Below are 15,369 nucleotides of genomic sequence, written 5' to 3'. Positions count from 1 at the left end.
GGACTCTACTCATTGGAGTTCAAAAGAATGAGAGGCGATCTTATTGAAACATATAAGATTGTGAAGGGGCTTGATCGGGTGGATGCGGTGAGGATGTTCCCAATGATGGATGAAACTAGAACTAGGGGGCATAATCTTAGAATAAGGGGCTGCTCTTTCAAAACTGAGATGAGGAGAAACTTCTTCACTCAGAGGGTGGTAGGTCTGTGGAATTTGCTGCCCCAGAGAGCTGTGGAAGCTACATCATTAAATAAATTTAAAACAGAAATAGACAGTTTCCTAGAAGTAAAGGGAATTAGGGGTTACGGGGAGCGGGCAGGAAACTGGACATGAGTCTAGGTTCGGATCGGTCATGGCCCTGTGGGTGACGGAGCGGGCCCAGGGGCTGTGTAGCCTGATCCTGCTCCTACTTCTTGTGTTCTAATTCTGTGTTAGATTTCAGGAGATGGTTCTATTCACAGGGATTAGTGGAGACCGCGGGAACAGGCTGCCAGCTAGGTGTCCTTCAAGAGTAAATTGGGCCTGTTCCTGGCTGGGGTGGAGATCACCTCTTACAGAAGGTAAGTACTGCAGGAAATACAGGGACAGAGTGATCTCCTGGACGAGTTTCGATTGCCTAGATGGGTCGGAGAGGGACTTCCCAGATTTTTTCTCCCAAATTGGCCATTGGGTTTTTTATCTGGTTTTTCGCCTCTCCCGGGAGATCACATGGGTTCGGGTGGGATGGAGAGTGAAAGTAGATTGGAGGTTAGGATCAGATCAGCCATGATCTTATTGAATGGCGGAGCAGGCTCGAGGGGCCGATTGGCCTACTCCTGCTCCTATTTCTTATGTTCTTATGTTATTTTTTTTTGAGCAGCCTCAAGATCCGGGACAACCGGATGGAGCATATGGGTCATATAACATACTATGTATAATTCACCTTTTTATATAGTTAACATATGGGTTCATGCCCCACTGCAGAAACTTGCACATATAATCTAGGCCGACATTCCCAGTGCAATACTGAGGGAGGGTGGCACTGTCGGAGGTACTGTCTTTCAGATGGGGCGTTAAACTGAGGCACCCTCTGCCCTCTCAGGTGGACGCAAGAGATCCCCTGGCACAATTCGAAGAAGAGCAGGGGCGATCTCCCCAGTGTTCTGGCCAATATTTATCCCTCAACCTCAGCATCACTAAAGCAAATTAACTGGTCATTTATATAATTGCTGTTTGTGGGAGCTTGCTGTGCACAAATTGGCTGCTGCGTTGCTTACGTTGCAACAGTGACTGCACTTCAAAAGTACTTCATTAGTTGTAAAGTGCTTTAGGACGTGCTGAGGGCATGAAAGGCACTATATACAGGCAAGTCTTTCTTTAGTTAATTATAGAACAGCATAGGCAGCGATCTGGGAATTTGCAACATGCGAGGGGTGCATAAGAAGGGAAGAAAAACAAACAAAAGCATGGATTAGGGTATCAGAGGGGAACACAGACATATTGTTGACTGTTCAGGTATGGTAGTGTAGTGCTGACTGATGATGTTACTGGACTGGTAATCCAGAGGCCTGGACTAATAATCCATCAGAACAGGAGTTCATATCCCAACATGACTGTTTGAGAATTGGAATTCAGTTTAAAAAATCTGGAAATAAAAAAGCTGGAAAGTAAAAGTGACCATGAAGCTGTCTGAGTGTCCCACCTAGTTCACTAATGTCCTTTAGGGAAGGAAACCTGCCTCCCTTACCCGGTCTGGCCTATAGTTGCCTCCAGTCCTCCACCAACATGGTTGACCCTTAACTCTCCTCTGAAGGAAGTCACTCAGTTGTATCTTGAGGATGGGCTATAAATGGCAGCTGTGCTAGTAATGCCCACAGATTTCCTCATTTGTTTTCACTTCTTTGCTGTATTGTTGCAGTGAGAACGATGTTGAACGTGTAACTATGATGGGAAGAGTTAGCACTGGGAGGAAAATAAAAGGTAAGGTTGTCAGGTGTCCTTGCCCATCGAGTAGTACAGTCCTTCCCCATTGAATAGTACAGTCCTTCCTGTAGCGTAAGGAATGTAAAATACCATTATAGAATTAAGCCATATATATTTTAGATAACTAATAAATGTGTAAATGGCAAATGAATTTCAATATAGATAAATATGAGGTGATTAAACTTGTATAGAATCTTGCATAGATCACACTTGGAGTACTAGGCACAGTTTTCTGGTCTCCATATTACAAAAAGGATATAGAGGCACTAGAAAGGTGCAAATAAGATTTACAAGGATGATACCAGAACTGAGAGGTTTATAACTATCAAGGAAGACTGAACAGGCTGGGGCTCTTTTCTGTAGAAAAGAAAAGGCTGAGGGGTGACATGATGGAGGTCTTTAAGATTCTGAAAGTGTTTGATAGGGTAGACACAGAGCCAATGTTCCTGCTTATCTTTTTGGGGTGCGCGGCCCCTTTAAGGGGCTGCACGGCCCATTCACAGTTTCACTCATGCAAGCAACTTAACATTGAAAAAGCCGGTCCCAGTCTGTGTGGGGCCGGCAGAGAACTGCGCGGCGACGCAGCTTATAGGGAACATTGCACAGAGACGATGTTTCCACTTATGGAAAGAAGAAGGCTGAGGGGTGACCTAACAGAGGTCTTTAAAGTTATGAAAGGTTTTGATAGAGTTAACACAGAGACGATGTTTCCACTCATGGGTGAGACCAAAACTAGAGGTCACCAATTTAAGATAGTCACTAATAAATCAATAGGGAATTCAGGAGAAAGGTCTTTACTCAGAGAGTGGTTAGAATGTGGAACGAATAACATTTAAGGGGAAGCTAGATAAACACATGAAGGAGAAAAAAATAGAGGGTATGGTGATAGGGTGAGATGAGGTAGGCTGGGAGGAGGCTCGTGTGGAGCATAAACACCAGCATAGACCTGTTGAGCCTGTTTCTATGCTGTAAAATTCGATGACAAGAAATTATACAAATCTGCTTATTCACGATCACAATTTTCACATTTTTGAAACACACAAAGCACAAAAATAACAGGGATGTAAAATTTATGGGGTGTGCAGTACCTCAGCTCTCATATTATCACAGAATCACACAGCACAGAAGGAGGCCATTCGGCCCATTGTGCCTGTGACGGCCCTTTGTTAGAGCTATCCAACTAGTTCCACTCCCCTGCTCTTTCCCCATAGCCTTGTAAATTATTTCCCTTCAATTCAATTTATCCAATTCCCTATTGAAAGTTATTATTGAATCTGCTGCCACCACCCTTTCAGGCAGTGCATTCCCGATCATAACAACTCGCTGCGTAAAAAAAAGTTTCCTCATCTCGCCTCTGATTCTTTTACCAGTCACCTTAATCTGTGTCCTCCTGTTACAGACCCTTCCGCCTATCTACTCTATCTAGACCCATCATGATTTTGAACACCTCTATCAAATCTCTTAACCTTCTCTACTGTATGAAATCGTGAATTGGAAGAAATAACTTGAGACAAAAAAGTCTCTTCAGACTCGTGTTAGAACAAATGGATAGACGCTTAGAATTTGCTGATGATCTTGGTTCCCTACGGATGTTATAACATTCTGCACCGTGACGGTAACCTTGTTTCCAGACTAGCTGTCTGCTGTTTGTGTGCTGGAAAGGTTGTTGACTGTATCTTTGATAATCTACCCTAGGCCCACCCCTAAAAAGAGTAAAAGAGATAACTAAAGAGCTTTTAACACAGACAGTGAAGGGAAGGGAAGAGCTGTTCACGCACGCCAGCCGTCTGTCTGATCGGGACCGGTACCAGCTGCTTGTCACGGTCGTATGTCCACGATGTCTATCTTGATTGTGTGTTGTACTTAACTTAAACTGCCGCTCCTTAATAAAATGCCTTACTACTCCTAAGACCCCTTGGGTAATCTGTGTGTGACCTGTGATCCAAATCTTACACTACTCTAAAGAGAACAACCCCAGCTTCTCCAGTCTATCCACGTAACTGAAATCCCTCATTCCTGGCACCATTCTAGTAAATCTCTTCTGCACCCTCTCTAAGGCCTTGACATCCTTCCTAAAGTGTGGTGCCCAGAATTGAAAACAGTACTCCAGCTGAGGCCTAATCATTGTTTTTTGAAGATTTAGCATAACTTCCTTGCTTTTGTACTCTATTCCTCTATTAATAAAGCCAAGGATCCCATATGCTTTTTAACAGCCTTCTCAACTTGTCCTGCCACCTTCAAAGATTTGAACATAAGAACATAAGAAATAGGAGCAGGAGTAGGCCATTTGGCCCTTCAAGGCTGCTCCACTATTCAATAAGATCATGGCTGATCTTCTACCTCATCTTCACTTTCCTGCACTATCCCCATATCCCTTGATTCCCTTAATATTCAAAAATGTATCGATCTCTGTCTTGAATATACTCAACGACTGAGCATCCACAGCCCTCTGGGGTAGAGAATTCCAAAGATTCACCACCCTCTGAGTGAAGAAATTTCTCCTCATCTCAGTCCTAAATGGCCGACCCCTTATTCTGAGACTGTGACCCCCTGGTTCTAGACTCCCCAGCCAGGGAAAACATCCTCCCTGCATCTACCCTGTCAAGCCTTGAAAGAATTGTGTATGTTTCAATGAGATCACCTCTCATTCTTCTAAACTCTAGAGAATATAGGCCTAGTTTACCCAATCTCTCCTCACAGGACAATCCCCCCATCTCAGGAATCAGTCTGGTGAACCTTTGTTGCACTCCCTCTATGGCAAGTATATCCTTCCTTAGGTAAGGAGACCAAAACTGTACACAATACTCCAGGTGTGGTCTCACCAGGGCCCTATATAATTGCAGTAAGACATCTTTACTCATATACTCAAATCCTCTTGTAATAAAGGCCAACATACCATTTGCTTTCCTAATTGCTTGCTGTACCTGCATGTTAACTTTCAGTGATTCGTGTACAAGGACACCCAGGTCCCTCTGAACACCAACATTTCCCAATCTCTCACCATTTAAAAAATACTCTGCCTTTCTATTTTTCCTACCAAAGTGGATAACTTCACATTTCCCCACATTATATACCAATTGCCATGTTCTTGCCCACTCATTTAGCCTATCTATATTCCCTTGAAGTCTCCTTGCATCCTCCTCACAATTTATATTCCTGCCCAGCTTTGTATCATCAGCAAACTTGGATATATTACATTTGGTCTCCTCATCCAAATCATTGATGTAGATTGTGAATAGCTGAGGCCCAAGCACTGATCCTTGCAGTACCCCACTAGTTACAGCCTGCCAACACGAAAATTAACCGTTTATTCCTACTCTCTGTTTTCTGTCCGTTAACCAATCCTCAATCCATGCTAGAATATTACCCCCAATCCCATGAGCCCTAATTTTGTTTAATAACCTCGTGTGGCACCTTATCGAATGCCTTCTGAAAATCCAAATACACCACATCCACTGGTTCCCCCTTATCTATTCTGCATGTTATAACCTCAAAAAACTGATTTGTCAAACACGATTTCCCTTTCATAAATCCATGTTAACTCTGCCCAATCCTATTATTATTTTCTAAGTGCCCTGTTACCACGTCCTTAATATTGGCCCAGAAATTGGCTCTCCACGGGCGAGTACGCACGGGGTACTCACCCGTAAGCCCAATGGAAGTGCGGGTTTTCTGCATGCACTGCGCATGCGCGGGAAACCGACACTTCCGATCCTCTGAACGAAGGGGTTCAGAGGTCGAACGCGCGTGCTGGGGAGGCTGCGCGTGCGCTTTGAACTTAGGTTTTTTTTGCAGGTTTTCACGCGAGGTTAAACCTGCAGGATTTACACATTTTAAAAGCAGGCGTAAGGCTTGCTTTTTACAAGGTAAGTGGTCAATTAATTAAAATTTAAACATTTTTTCCACAGGTTTATTATTTTTAAATACTTTAAAGCAAGGTAAGTGTATTTTTAGCCCCTTTTTTTATAAAATTATTTTTTTCAAAAATTTAAATTATTGTTTAAAATAGTTATTTAATGTAATTTATAGTTTATTTAAAAAGTGTGATTCAAAAAAAATGTATTTGAAGGTTTATTGCTATTTTGGGGCCCGTAGTATTCATAAGTTTTGACAGTCTTCCTGTCAATCTTATGAATGGGCTTTTCCCTCCTCCGATTGGCTGCCCATGGCTCACGTGATCCCAGGGGACGCATCGCACTAACTACGCCCCTGGGACATGCAAGCACAGCGCGCCGGCAGCTGGGCCAGGCCCTGGAGCGGAATTCCACGGGAGCCCAGAGCTCAACGGCCGGCGCGCAAGGTAAGTGCAGGTCGGGGGCTTGCACCCGCGGGAAGCCCCCGACCCAAATTTCTGGGCCAATAGATTCTAGCATTTTCCCTACTACTGATGTCAGGCTAACTGGTCTGTAGTTCCCCGTTTTCTCTCTCCCTCCTTTCTTAAATAGCGGGGTTACATTTGCTACCTTCCAATCCGCGGGAACCGTTCCTGAATCTATGGAATTTTGGAAAATGACAACCAATGCATCCACTATCTCTATAGCCACCTCTTTCAAAACCCTAGGATGTAGGCCATCAGGTCCAGTGCCTTTAGCTTTGACGTATTTCTATTTTTCCCTGATGTCATCTTAGTCACTAATGCCCTATTACCTTTGTTACTCCCTCTCTCCCTTCCTGACGCACTCTGCTTATTTTTACCCAAAACTCTACTCTGCTCTAGAGCCTTGACATTTCTCTCACTGCTTTTAAATTTACTCTTTCCTGAACCCTCCCGCCCCCCTTCATTAGTTTAAAGCCCCATCTACTGCCCTAGTTATTCGGTTCGTCCCTATGCCAATTTGCACGTGGCTCAGGTACCAAGCCAGAGATTATTACCTTTGAGGTTCTGCTTTTTAATTTGGATCCTAGCTCCTCAAACTCCCTTAGCAGAAACTCATTCCTAGTTCTACCTATATTGTTGGTTCCTGCGTGGACCACGACAACTGGATCCTCCCCCTCCCACTCCAAGTTCTTCTCCAGCCACGAGGAGATGTCTTTAACCCTCGCACCGGGCAGGCAACACAACCTTCGGAACTCTTGGTCGCGGCTGCAGAGAACAGTATCTATCCCCCTGACTATACTGTCCCCTACCACAACTACATTCCCTTTCACTCCCCCCACTTGAATGGCCTCCTGCACCATGGTGCCATGGTCAGCTTGCTCATCCATCCTGCAGGCTTTTCCCTCATCCACACAGGCAGCAAGAACCTCATACCTGTTGGACAAGGACAAAGGCTGAGGCTCCTCCAACACTGCACCTGGGGTCCCCTTACCTGCCTGAGTTGCAGTCACTCTCTCCTGTCCCTGACCACTAACCAGACCTGTACCACTACCTAACCTGAGGGGTGTGACTGCCTCCTGGATCAAAGTGTCCAAGTAACTCTCCCCATCCCCGATGCCTCGCAATGTCTGCACCTCAGACTCCAGCTCAAAAACTCTGAGCTTAAGTTCCTCAAGATGCAGGCACTTACTGCAAATGTAGTTGTCCAGGATCACAATGCTCTCCACAATCGACCTCATTTGTGTGCATACACCCCCAGGTCTCTTTGTTCCTACACCCCCTTTAAAATTGTATCATTTAGTTCAGATTGCCTCTGCTTATTCTTTCTACCAAAATGTATCACTTCACACTTTTCTGCATTCAATTTCATCTGCCACGCGTCTGCCCATTTCACCAGTCTGTCTATAACCTCCTGAAGTCTGTTACTATCATCCTAATTGTTTACTACATTTCCGAGTTTTGTTCCATCTGCAAACTTTGAAATTAATCCCTGTACACCCAAGACAAGGTCATTAATATACAGGAATCCTGCCCCAACCGCGGTTTTGCCATACGCGGATTTCAAGTATACACGGTTTCCTCTCTGCGACAACTTTTGCCAACCGTGGCAGTGAATTTTGCGTATATGCGGTTTTTAATTTAAGATTAAGGTAAATAACATGATTTTATTGCTTTTATATTCTTTTTTATTGTGTTATTTGAACATTTATACTGTATTTGCCAGCCGCGGTTTTACTAACCACGGGGGTTTTCAGGGACGTATCCCCCCGCGGTTGGGGAGGGATTACTGTATATCAAAAAGAGCAGTGGTCCCAATATTGACCCCTGGGGAACAGCACTGTAGACCTCCCCCCAGTCTGAAAAACAACTGTTCACCACTACTCTCTGCATTCTGTCCCTTAGCCAATTTTGTATCCACATTGCCACTGCCCCTTTAATCCCATGGGCTTTAATTTTGCTAACTAGTCTGTTATGTTATATTTTACTAGTTGATTCGCTGCGGCGTTGGTCGCAAGCATTTTAGTTTTTTTAAAGGTATACTCACTATATGTTTCCAGTATTTCTGGTGGTGTTGCACACAAGGACAGTAACTTTGACTTTGAGTGACAGTGTAAAACAGGCGCTATCGGATCAGCTGCCCGTTATGCACCTCTCCCATTGACTTCAATGGAAATTAAAACCAGGAGAGATGTAGAACGGGCTGCCGACTTGCTATCACCGTTTTAATCGCACAAAGTTAAAATTACCCCCATGGAGTCAAGATCAAGAATACACTTCAGGTGAAGCAGGTTAAGAGGTCGTGGGACTAAGTAGGCCCCCCCCATCAAAGTTATACATTGCGTCATTTTTCATCTCATACTTTCATTTTATATTATTATTTATAGTCAAATAGCAAAACTTACAGCAATTTGGGAAGTAGTGTTGGTTGGAGCACAGGAATTTCTCTGCAGTGGACTGAGCAGCTGGGAGATGCAAAACCGAGGCACTACAGCGACAGCAGGGGTGGGAGGGTGTAATTACAGTGTGATAAGTTTACAGAGGCAATTCCCAATATAAATAAGGACAAGAGGAATTTGTAATAGAAAGTTGACACAAAAGTGTGGCAAAAAACATGTTAACAGGAAATAAGTTTAGTAGACTGGAACTGTGCACAGATATTTACATGTTTCTTGTTATTCTATTGCTCATTTGCTTGGACTGCATGTTTCTATTAATTTTATAATAAATGGGAAGATAATGTTGAACTCTCCCATCACAGTTTATAAAGGACCAAGGCAATATATTTCTGAAGGAATTTTTGTGGCCCAAGGAAATGTGTAGAAACTGTTCTGTGTTGTAATTTTGCCATTGTGAAGTCATTAGTGTTGTAGTCACATGGTAATCAGAGCTCAATGGGCAGTGGTTATCATGGACCAATGATAGATGAGATTTTTCAGTCACCATGATCCCAAGAAAGAATCATATGCTGAAAAAAAAATCAATGAGCAGGAATTATCATGAAATTGTCATGTGATTGCCATGTCTCTTTTCTGCTTTAAGATGCTCTGTAAAACCTACCTGTTTGGCTAAGCTGTTGGTCATTTGCCCTAATTTCTCCTTATGTGGCAAACTTTGGCTTATATCACTCCTGTGAAGGGCCTTGGGACGTTTTACTACGTTACAGGCACTATATAGATAGAAATTGTTGTTGTTGACCAAACAGAACCTTCCTTCCCCTCACCAATCCTGGGTTGTCATTACTGACACTGGTTGAGACTCCAGTCAATGAAACATGGGACAATCAGACCAATCACATGATTAGCAGCAGCCAATTAGATTGCTAGAAAGCGACACTGGTCCTATAATGCCAGTGGTCAATGAGATTTCTTCCCCGCATCATTCACTTGGAAAAGTCAGATGGTCACTATTGGCCAATGAGATTGCTGACAAGGAACATGCAGCAATGGTAGATTTCCAACAGTTTTATCAGGCTTAATAGTTTTGCCAAGTTAATCTTATTTCAACAAAATTTGAGAAATCAGGCACTGGTAAAACAGGTAACAACAAAGTATGTACAATATAAGGAAATAACACTTTATTATGATTGCAAATTGTGATTATGCCCATGGTTATCACTGTACAGATACAGTACTCATTCCCTTGGGATGGTGAATAAGAATAAGGTGACCAGAATCCGCAATTGTTGCAAGAGCTCCCTAGTGGTTAGTGAGTAAAGACACTCCCTGGCGTGATGCAGGGATTTACAGATTAAAAGGGTCCAGGTTCAATCCCTGGTCAATACTAAGTGGCAGTTGGATCCCTTCCCTATGGAAGGGAAAATTGATCGATCAGTCCAGTCCAGTGTCCTGGGGTAGAAATTGTGTGCACAGTGCACAGATGTTGGATACAAACAGTATCAGATTTCATTGAGACTCCCCACATGGTTGTCTAGGTTTGTGAAGACTAACCAGTTGGGTGAGGTATGTGGTGTATTGGTGCTGTGGGATTTTACCCCAGCCAGCTTCAGTGTCTTTGTGAGGAAGGAAAGTGACTCTTTTTAAAAAATAAATTCTGAATTCCTATTTCTCCTATTCTCTGTTTCCTTGACCCCCTCCATCCTTGCAAACTACTGCCCTATCTTCAGCTTCCCTTTCCTCTCCAAAGTCCTTGAATGTACTGTCGCCTCCCAAATCCATGCCCATGTTTCCCGGAACTCCATGATTGAATCCCTCCAATCAGGTTTCCGCCCCTAGCACAGTACTGAAACGGCACTTATCAAAGTCACAAATGACATCCTATGTGACAGTGACAAAGGTAAACTATCCCTCCTCGTCCTTCTTGACCTGTCTGCAGTATTTGACACGGTTGACCACACCATCCTCCTCCAACGCATCTCCACCATTGTCCAGCTGGGTGGGACTGCATTCGCCTGGTTCCATTCTTATCTATCCAGTCATAGACAGAGAATCACCTGCAATGGCTTCTCTTCCCGCTCCCACACCATTACCTCTGATGACCCCCATGATCTATCCTTGGCCCCCCTCCTATTTCTCATCTACATGCTGCCCCTTGGCGACATCATCCGAAAACACAGCAGCAGTTTCCACATGTATGCTGATGACACCCAGCTCTACCTTCTCTCGACCCCTCCACTGCCTCTAAATTGTCAGACAGCTTGTCGACATCCAGTACTGGATGAGCAGAAATTTCCTCCAACTAAATATTAGGAAGACCGAAGCCATTGGGGTTGATTTTCAGTGTGCCGTGAGGCGGGCTTTTAGGCGTGCGGGGGGCAAAAATCCCGAACTCGGGGGTCCCGACACCATCCCGCCCAAAACCCGCCTCCACGTAAGTTTCAAAGGAGGCGGGTACCCGCCCCGCACTGGGACCCGCCGACCCGAGGCAGGAAGGGATTAGTGCCAATTAACTGCCTGTTAACAGATAGTTAACAGGCAGTTTTTGGCCTAATCCCTATTTTGAAGGGTGTCATGTGGGATTCCCGACGGCTCCAAACCACGCCAGGTTAGAGGAGTCGGGCCGTCGGGTTGAAGGACTTGGAAGGGTCGAGATGTCGGTGTTCAGGTGAGTGATGGGTGCATGAGTGCAAAGGTAAGTGTGTTTGGTGTGCCTAAAGTGTGTAAAGAAGTTTAAATTACCTGTACTTACCTTAACAGTCTTCCTTCCTCTAGGCTTCTGGAGTCCATCATTCAGCTGGCACAGAAAGCAGAATGGCCGCGAGCTGTCAAAAGTGACAGCCTGCAGCTTTCAGTGCTGGTGTGATTTCTAACTGAGTCTGCGTAGAAGGACTCAGGTTAGAAATAAGACTGTCAGTGTTTGATAGCTTCAAACAGCTGTGAAACACTGATATTTCACCTGTCAACACGTCTTGACAGATGAAATTTCAGTCTGTGACGTCACCTGTTGCCGGGTGGCCCTTAATTGGCCTGCTGAGCTCGCTGGGCGGGCTCAACAAGGTCAATCAAAGGAAAATCGCGTGGATTGGCCGCATCTCGATGGAGGCGGGACTAAAACCCGAAAGTTGTAGTCCCGCCTCCTTCCCGACTTCTGAATGAAAATCCAGCCCATTGTCTTCGGTCCCCGCCACAGACTCTGTTCCTCAGCCATCAACTGCATCCCTCTCCCTGGCAACTGTCTGAGGCTGAACCAGACTGTTTGCCACCTTGATGTCATATTTGACCCCGAGACGAGCTTCTGACCACATATCCGCGACATCACTGAGAACGCCTATTTCCACCTCTGTAACATTGCCCGACTCCACCCCTGTCTCAGCTCATCTGCTGCTGAAACCCTCATCCATGCCTTTGTTACCTCTAGACTTGACTATTCCAATGCACTCCTAGCTGATCTCCCAGTTTCTATCCTCTGTAAATTTGAGGTGATCCAAAACTCTGTTGCCTAAGTCCCAACTCACACCAAGTCCAGTTCACCCATCACCCCTTGTGCTTGCTGACCTACATTGGCTCCTGGTTAAGCAATGCCTCGTTTTTAAAACTCTCATCCTTGTTTTCAAATTCCTCCATGGCCTCTACCTTCCTCTGTTATCTCCTCCAACCCTACAACCCTCCAAGATTTCAGCGCTCCTCTAATTCTGGCCTCTTGAGCATCCCCAATTTTAATCGCTCCACCATTGGCAGCTGTGCTTTCAGCTGACAAGGTCCTAAACTCTGGAATTTCCTCCCTAAACCACTCCGCCTCTCTACCTCTTTTACCTCCTTTAAGTCACTGCTTAAAACCTACCACTTTGACATCTACTCTAATATCTCCTTATGTAGCTCAATGTTAAATTTTGTTTGATGACGCTCCTGTGCAGCGCCTTGGGACGTTTTACTATGTTAAAGGCGCTATATAAATACAAGTTGTTGTTATTTTCTGTGTCGACCAATGCTGCTACATTTCTTCTTATACCATTTTGCATTTCAGACCAGCAGGGACTGAGTAAGGGGGGGAAAACATATATCTAGGGGCCGCCCCCCGCCCCCCCGTCCCCCCATCTCCTATGTCAGTTCTTGGAAGTGTTTCTGCTACAGAAAGACCTTTCAGTGACAATCTAATTGTAAGAGTTCATACAAAAGCAAAATACTGCGGATGCTGGAAATCTGAAATAAAAACAGAAAATGCTGGGAATACTCAGCAAGTCAGGCAGCATCTGTGGAGAGAGAGACAGAGTTAACGTTTCTGGTCGATGCAGGGGCAGGGAAAGGCGGGAGGGGAGGAAAGAACAAAAGGGAAGGTCTGTGGGAGGTCTGTTAAGGACCATGTGACTGAGCTCCGCACTCCTTCAAATTCCTTGGGCTGCCACCTTAGGCTACGTCAGGAAGAGAGGAACCTTGGCACTCTGCTGAACCGCAAGCTTAGCGTCCTCCCCCATATCTGCTCCACGACCAAGACTGTTTTCTTTCACACCCAAGACATTGTCCCACTTCGCAATCACCTCTTGCCCACCACCGCTGAAACATTAGTTCATGTTTTTGTCATCTCCATGCTCGCCTTCTCTAACCTTCTCCCATCTGGCTCTCTACCTCAACTTTCCATAAGTTACAACTCATTCAAAATGACAAAGTCCCGTCACCTCCATTTCTCTCCACGACAGCCACCCTCCCTCAGCCTCTGCACTGAGTGTCTCTTCATCCTCGATGATTTAAATCTCAGCTCCTCTTGGCCTCCCTCCTCTGAATTTGCCACGCTCCCTAAACCTTTCCCTCTATTTAAACTCTCTTACCCATATTCATGGCCACCCCCACATCTTGCCATCTCCCATGGCCTCTCTTCTCACAGAGTCTTCATCATTGACAAGGCTATCTTTGACCACTTCCTTATATCCATCATTGCCTACATCTCCCTACACTTTTCCAATCCCACTTTCATCTGCACCTGCCCCTGGAAATAACTCTCTCCCGAGTCCCTTACAATTGCACTTTTAATTGTCTGGCCTTTGGCCTTCCATTCACCACAATGCTTCCACAGCTATTGATTTGCTCAAGTACTCCCTACTTTCACTTTTGATGCCCCGGTCCCCAGCAAAACCTTCGCTGTTTCTCATCCCAATCGTTCCCTCTGGTAAAGCACCCATCTTTGCTCCCTCATGTCCAAGGGTTTGGGACTTGAGCACACTACCCACTTAGCCATCCAACACAAAAACCACGTCAAGTTCTTCTGGGCCCCAGTACTCTACGAATATCCTGGAGGGAAAAGGTAACCTGTGACTTCTTTCCCCACTACTAACCATCTCCTTAACCCTCTTTCCTGCCTCCTCTACTTTCAACAAGTACAAGAAGCTCACAGACTTCTTCATCACAAAGGTAGAGACCATCTGTTCAGATGTTCCTGCTGCTCCACCCCCCCCTTCCCTTGCCCTCCAAGCCAAACCTCCCCCTGGTATCTCCCCCTCCCCCACCTTAGCCCCGAACCCTCACCTCTCTACGTTTTCTTCCCATATCCCCTCATACTTTCACTGAGCTCATCTCTTCCATGAAACACATCGCCTGCTGCCCCAACTCCATTCCCACAAATATGCTGACCACCTAACTACCTTTTCTGGACCCCATGCAAGCTAACATTGCAAATGGTTCCCTCACCTCAGAAATTGTCCTCCTTTCTTTCAAAACCACTCTCAATTTTTTTTCATTCTTGGGACGTGAGCACCAAAGACAAAGCTGGCATTTAATAGTTACTCTTGAGAAGGTGGTGGTGGGCTTTATAAGAACATAAGAATTAGAAGCAGGAGTCGCCCATACGGCTCCTCGAGCCTGCTCCACCATTCAATAAGGTCATGGCTGATCTTTTACCTCAACTCCACTTTCCCATCCGATCCCCATACCCCTTGATTCCCTGAGAGTCCAAAAATCTATCCATCTCAGCCTTGAATATACTCAATGACTGAGCATCCACAGCGCTTTGGGGCAGAGAATTCCAAAGATTCACAACCCTCTGAGTGAAGAAATTCCTCCTCATCTCAGTCTTAAATGGCCGATCCCTTACCCTGAGACTATGCCCCCTAGTTCTAGACTCTCCAGCCAGGGGAAACAACCTCTCAGCATCTACACTGTCAATCCCCCTCAGAATCTTAAGATCACCTCACATTCTTCTAAATTCCAGAGAGTATAGGCCCAATCTACTCACTCTCTCATCATAGGCCAACCCTCTCATCCCAGGAAGCAATTGAGTGAAACTTTGTTGCACCACCTCTAAGGCAAATATATTTTTCCACAGATAAGGAGACCAAAACTGTGCACAGTACTCCAGGTGTGGTCTCACCAAAGCCTTGTACAATTGTCGTAAGACTTCCTTACTCCTATACTCCAACCCCCTAACATGGCAGTTGCCTTCCTAATTGCTTGCTGTACCTGCATGCTAACTCTCTGTGTTTCCTGTACGAGGACACCTAAATCTCTCTGAACACCAACATTTAATAGTTTCTCACCATTTAAAAAATATTCTGTTTTCCTATTCTTCCTACCAAAGTGAATAACCTCAAATTTCCCCACATTATACTCCATCTGCCACCTTACTGCCCACTCACAGTCTATCTATATCCCTTTGCAGACTCTGTGTGTTCTCCTCACAGCTTACTGTCCCACCTAGCTTTGTAC

This window comes from Somniosus microcephalus, chromosome 14 (genome assembly GCF_052327205.1).
Source record: "Somniosus microcephalus isolate GS21.2 chromosome 14, FLI_Smic_1.0, whole genome shotgun sequence".
NCBI classification, from domain to species: Eukaryota; Metazoa; Chordata; class Chondrichthyes; order Squaliformes; family Somniosidae; genus Somniosus; species Somniosus microcephalus.
The sequence above is the reverse complement of the archived record's forward strand: the minus strand, read 5'-3'. Positions refer to the sequence as shown.